The 6,113-nt window shown below is 45.4% G+C and overlaps 1 protein-coding gene across 1 annotated transcript in view; it reads left to right on the top strand.

Moving 5' to 3' along the window:
* Positions 1–6,113, top strand: part of Rnf144a (ring finger protein 144A) — a 107,512-nt gene that overhangs the window by 77,570 nt on the left and 23,829 nt on the right. The gene's annotated exons all lie outside the window — the stretch shown is intronic.

Raw genomic sequence — 6,113 nt, 5'->3', positions numbered from 1 at the left:
CCACCCCATTACATACACACATGTACACACCCCACCCTATCACACACACACTCACATACACATACACATAAACTCACTACCCCATTACATACACACATGTACACACCCCACCCCATTACAGATACACACACACACTCACACTTCTATTAGTTCTGTTCCTGTCTCAGCAGCTATGCTGTTATGTCCCTCTGAAGCACATGCTTTGTCCTGGCAACCTCTGTTTTGCAGAACATAGCCCATAATTCTGGCTGAAGTAGGACAGTTTTTTGAGTATCCTTAATGCTCGCCGCTCCTCCTCACTCATAGCCTTTGAGTGCTTTGGGCACAGTCTTCCAAGCTGGCATGTGTGTGTCCTAATATATAATATGACAAATGCCACAAGCTTGAAGATGAGGTTCTTTGTGAAACAAGAAGCAATAGTTCATGTCCGGACAGCAGAATGTCACAGCCCATGCTACTGAATAAGTACTATATAGAGACAGCTGCTTGTCACCAGGACCTGAACATCATTGTGCCCTCTTTTTATGTATCAGAAGACAAGAAGGGTCAGTCCTTGTGGCACTCATGTCTGGTGTTCATCATAGCCCCTAAGGAAAGCTGGGCTCCTCTGAGGTAAATCTTGTAGCCCTTTCTGATCTGTACCTGGCTTTCTAGGCTTTACATCTGCATCTCAGTCCTCATATGTGCCTTTGGGACCTAGAAGTCACTCACTTATTTCTCCACAGATCTCCTCTGCCCTGTAGCTTCTCATTCCCTCTTCCCGTCCTTGCTACCAGCTTGTCCAATGACATCCTTTGTGGTAGATGATTGCCCTGTTAAGCAGGGTCCAGTGGCATGTCCCAGAGAGGAGACCAGTTTCTCTTCATATCTCATGATGATCTTTAAGAACTTCTTATCCCTTTATCACTTTTCACAAATATATAGCTAGAAACTAGGGGCTTCTCTGTAGGCATGTTCTCACCCACCGTGGGCCAAAGTTACAGTTCTTTCCTATTGTCCACAAGCCCAGGTCTGAGAAGGATGCCAGGATTGAAGGAGGATACCTTCCCTCTTCTTGTTTTGACTAGTTCATCTCCAAACTGGCCCTTGTGTTCTTCCAAGAGGCCTGTCAATGGCATGTTGCAAAAAGGTCTACCCTGAGCCTGGGATGAGAAGACTCCCCATCGAGTGTGCTTGCCAGGCTCCCAGCCCATTGTCATCACAGACTTAAAACTCCTGGTTTTGCTATTTGATGGATTGATCTTTGATGGTCTAGAAAATTCATGTCTTCTAGATTATCCCTGTTGGAGTTTAGGCCTCAAGTGTTTCCAGTCTGAGAAACTGAATGTGATCAAGTGTCACTCTGTGATATGCTCAGACTCTCAGCCTCCCCCCACACTTCAGCCTGTACCCTCCCCGGGGCTTTCTTACATTCCTACGGGTATAGAGGCTTCCTCTGACCTCAGCTCCTTCTTCAAGTTGCAGCATATTTCCCTGTGGAGACACCATCTATGTTGAGTTGACCTTGGACCCTAGACAGGAGAGAGGCCTGAACCTGTCTCAGCCAAACTTCAGTCTGTGTCTTCATCGGATGCTCATAGTGACAGGCTCTTTGTGGACCCTAAAGATCATTTCAGTGAGCACTCATAGTCTCAAGTCTCTGTGTGCAGCCTGGAAGGATGTCTTAGATTGCTCTTCTCTGGTTACTTGCAATGATAGGCCCCATTCTTCACTAGACATCAGAGAAGTCATGGATCCTGTGTAGAGCCTGGAGGGTCATTAGAGAGATGCAGAAGTTACTACATCTCACATTACCTGGTGTGAGCATGAATCATGACACTGGCCAGAGACACTGGGCACTGTACTCCTCAGATGCCAGGTGGCTCATTTCATGATCAGGATGGCCACTCTGCTGTGGACTAGTGGACTACCAAGGCTGGGAGGTAGAGATTTTTGGTTTTAATATTTTTTAATAATTAGAACACTTTTAAAAGTCAAGTTGGAAATAAGGAATTGTAGGAGGTAAAAGTCACTGTTTATGAATTGTCTCCTTGCGGGGAGTCAATACTGGGCCTTTCAATAGGGAAGTTATCAGCACAGATCAAATGATAACCAGAATATTCACAGAATAACCAGACACTGGCAGTAGACATGCTTGCTAAGTACCCTTGCATATGAAGGAAACATTCTTAGAAGCCTTGGGAAGGTGCAGCAGGTTAGTACCTACACACAGCTGGTAGCAATATGCACTTGGCCAGCGGCTGGGCTGGGCACAAGAGAGCACAACATTTATTTTGGAGACACAGAATCCCTGTTTTTCTGGGAGCACAGACTAATAAGCAAAAGTGGTTTCCATCTTTTTAAAATATGTAAAGTCTAGATTTTATTTTTATTTCATTAATTTTTAGAGACTTTTCTATTTTGGATGCTTGTGAGTGAAATCAGGGACAGTGAGTTTTGGGGACTGTGCTCTTTGCCAGAACAAGTGTGGGCAGTTTGTGCTAGGCTTCCAGGGCTACCCAAGGTTCTCATGAAACTGTCTTCAGAGGACTATGCTGTACAGAGTGCTAGTCTCGGGCCCTGAAGAGCAGTTATCTTCAGGCCTGTGTGGGTGGCTTGATGCTATCTCAGATCACCAGGTCTTCTGCTGAGACACAGTATGTCAGTTGAGTTCTGGCTCAACTCTACAGCACCGATTCCCTGCTGACTGGCACTGTCTCATGCGTAATAGAGAGAACGCTAAACTCTTCTGACCTTCAGAGAACCTACCCACTGATGGAGGAGAAATAAAGAGGTCCATTACTGCTGGCTTTGGGAATGCTGGCAGAATGCTGACTTCCCACGGTCACCTGGAGTAGCATGTCTTTGGAGAGTGACTTTTCCCATGTCTGCCAAGTTTACCTCACACCCAGGGCACAAGGCTCCCAGATGAAGGTTGTAGCCATTGTGACAACACTGGTTCATGGGTCCAAACCCAGCTGTGATTTCAGGGTCCTTGCTCCCTAAATGCCATTCTCAGAGCCTACTCCTTCTGTCTGCATCTATCCCTGAGTGGTCTTTATAAACCATGATTTGTGATTAGCCTAAGCCACCTGGGTCCATGTGGAATTATAGTGTCTGGGTATTGTCATTAGGACGATCAGCAGCCAAGCAGGCCTTTGAAGACAAAAGCATTCATAGTTGACTCACTGGAGGTTCAGGCCAGTTTCTGCAGCCCACTGTTCCTTGGCAGGAAGCTTCCAGCGGTGTGGGAGTGTCCTGGCCAGTCAGCAGATCTGTCACTTCAGCACTTTGAAAGAATTGGAAGCCACAGTGGAAAGTGTAGAGCCTGGAACATTCTGTGGCTCCTCTCCTGCTCTGCACTACTTTTCACTGTCCATGCTTCTTTCCTGAAGTTCCTTTGTCCTTACGGCCATTTGTCCCTCTCTTCCAAGCCTTCCCTGACCCCAGGTGACACTGATTCCCAATGTCTTCCTCTGTTTTCTGTTGCTGTGAGAAATCATGACCCAAAGAGGAAAGGATGTATTTCAACTTTTGGCTGATGCTCCATGTTTGAGGGAACTCTGACAGGGCAAGAACACGAAGCAGAAACTTTGGAGGGTGGCTGCTCACTGGCTTGCTCCCTGGCTCTTGCTACCCTTCCTACATAGCTCAGGCCCATCTGCCTAGGGATGCCAACACCCACAGTGGGCTGGGCCTTCCACCATCACTTACCAATTAAGAAAAGTCCTCATTGTTATGGCCATCGGACAATCTGAATGAGGCAATTTTTTAGTTGAGGTTAGCTCTTACCAAGTGACTCTTGGTTTGTGTCAAGTTGACTGTACAAGCTATGACATGCCTCTGTGTTATCTCAGATGTTGTCAGTTAGTACTTGTAGTTTTTGTTCTGTGAAAATTTTTTGAGGTAGCAGGGATGCTTCAAAAATGGTTGCTTATGCTATGAGAGGCTGTGTTTGTGTGTATGTGTGTGTGTGTGTGTGTGCAGTATGTGTGCCTGAGTGTGTGTATGTGTGTGTATCTGAATGTTTATGTGCAGTGTGTGTGTCTGAGTGTGTTTGTGCAGTGTGTGTTTGTGTGTGTGTGTGTGTGTGTGTGTTGGCTTTTGGAGCTCGGGTTTTGGTCTCTAGTTCAGGATGGCCAGCTGTCTAGTAATACAAACTTATTATGTAGCCAGAGTAACCTTGAACTCATTATCTTTTTGCATCAGCCACAAAATTCTGGGATTACAGGCTGGAGTCATCAGACCCAGTTTAAGGAGTTCCTAATTGAGGAAAAAAGAGAAGGGTCAGACAAAAAAAGAAGAAAAAAAACAAAAACTGGAGCCAACCTTGGAGTTAGGTGCACATGCTTTGGGGGCTTAGCGATTGTATTTGTAGAAAATGCCCTTAGATGGGGAACCCTCAGTTTCACTGTGGTAAATGGTAGTGATAACAACTCCCATGAGGCTCTGGTTCCCACAACCATTTGTTGAGCTACAGAGGCAAAATGACTAACAACAGTCTGGTACTTGGAAAGCATTTGATTAAAGAAAGATGATGGATATATCAGAAACTGCATCTGTTCCTGTTTGGGGGAATGTTTATTTATTGATACAAAAGTTTCTCTGGTTGTTTGACGTGTGTGTGTGTGTGTGTTCATTTTAAGACATCTTGTTGCTATTAGATTGGAAAAGAAGGCTTGTGAGTCATGACCCACTTTACATCTGGAAGAGGGCCGTGGCTGGTTTTGATGGATGCAGAAGCAGTCACTCTGTAGTAAACAAATCAATATTCTCATGACGTAAGCCCGTGCTGTGTGCTGCTCAGAGATGCAATCCATCAGCCTGCTGAGCTTGCTCATAGGGAGCGGTCCCCTAGATGTGACTCAGTGCTTGTCGCTATAAGCAAGCCTTTGCACACACCGTGGTTGTGAGTTTTCCCCAGAGTATAAGTCTCACACCTGGTTTAATTGTTGTGTTTCCCTTTTAGAGAGAATCAGGCTCTGTCATTACATTGGACTCTGGCCAGTATGGTCCGGGTTTTCTGAGTTCAGTTGGTTTAAGACATTTCAGGATCCCCCCCAGAGACCCAATTAGACAGATTTAATTATAGACAGTAAAGCAATGCTCTCGTTGCTAAGGGTTTAAGCTTTTTATGCCTGTGACTGTAAAAGGCATATCACACAGGCGGACAAATGAGACAAGAGCCTCTGCGTCCTTAGTTGCTATAACAAGATTTGTACCAGGGCTTGGGATATTCTTTATTTTATTCTGACTTTAAAAAGCCCAACAAGGCAGGCATTTTGATTTTATCATCTAGAGAATGAGGGGCTAAACACATCAAGGATGTGCCCCCATGGCTATAGTAGAGAGGCCAAGATTAACTGACTCTATTTAACTCTAAAGACTACAGGGGTCACGTTCCCTTTTCATGTTGTCACCATGGACAAGGCATGCTATGTCCATGCCAGCAACACAGAATAGCCCTTTACCAGCAAGCCAAGTGCTACCTCATTGCAGGTCAGCAATGCTGTCTGGGTTGAGGTCAAGTGGCACTGTAATCCTGACAGGACTTGGTGATAGTCCTAGTCCTATCTTTTTCTGGTTACCTGCCCTCTCTTGTCTTGGGTAGGCCTCCCATGGATGACAACGAGTTTGTTTCTGACAATTTCACCATCTTGTACCTCAAACAGAACGCCAAAGCCTCTCTTCTCTACAGAGAGATGTAAATGGGTGATGTTCAGAGCCAGTGTATTATCAGAGAACCCTGGAAGATGCAGAAAGCTGAGGCAGTTGGACAAAGAGCCAATGCTTAGAGCAAGAGTTCTCAAGCCACCCAATGCTGTGACCCTTTAATACAGTTCCTTGTGTTGTAGTGACCCACAGCCATGAAATTATTTTCATTGCTACTTCATATGTGTAAGTTTGCTACTGTTATGAATCGTAATATAAATATAAAATATGCAGGATACCTAATATGCAACCCCCAAAGGGGTCAAGTTGAGAAGCCCTGTCTTAGAGCCTAGGACAATACTTTGTATATGAAGTCAAATCTCTGGAAAGCTGCTTTGAGAATGGTTCTTTAGGGGAATTAGCCTTGGCCCTCCTATCTTCTCCCTTCCTCCCTCCCTCCCTCCCTCCCTCCCTCCCTCCCT

Source organism: Grammomys surdaster, unplaced genomic scaffold (assembly GCF_004785775.1).
Source record: "Grammomys surdaster isolate TR1022 unplaced genomic scaffold, NIH_TR_1.0 188, whole genome shotgun sequence".
NCBI classification, from domain to species: Eukaryota; Metazoa; Chordata; class Mammalia; order Rodentia; family Muridae; genus Grammomys; species Grammomys surdaster.
Note: the sequence above shows the minus strand (reverse complement) of the source record. Positions and strands in the feature narration are given on the sequence as shown.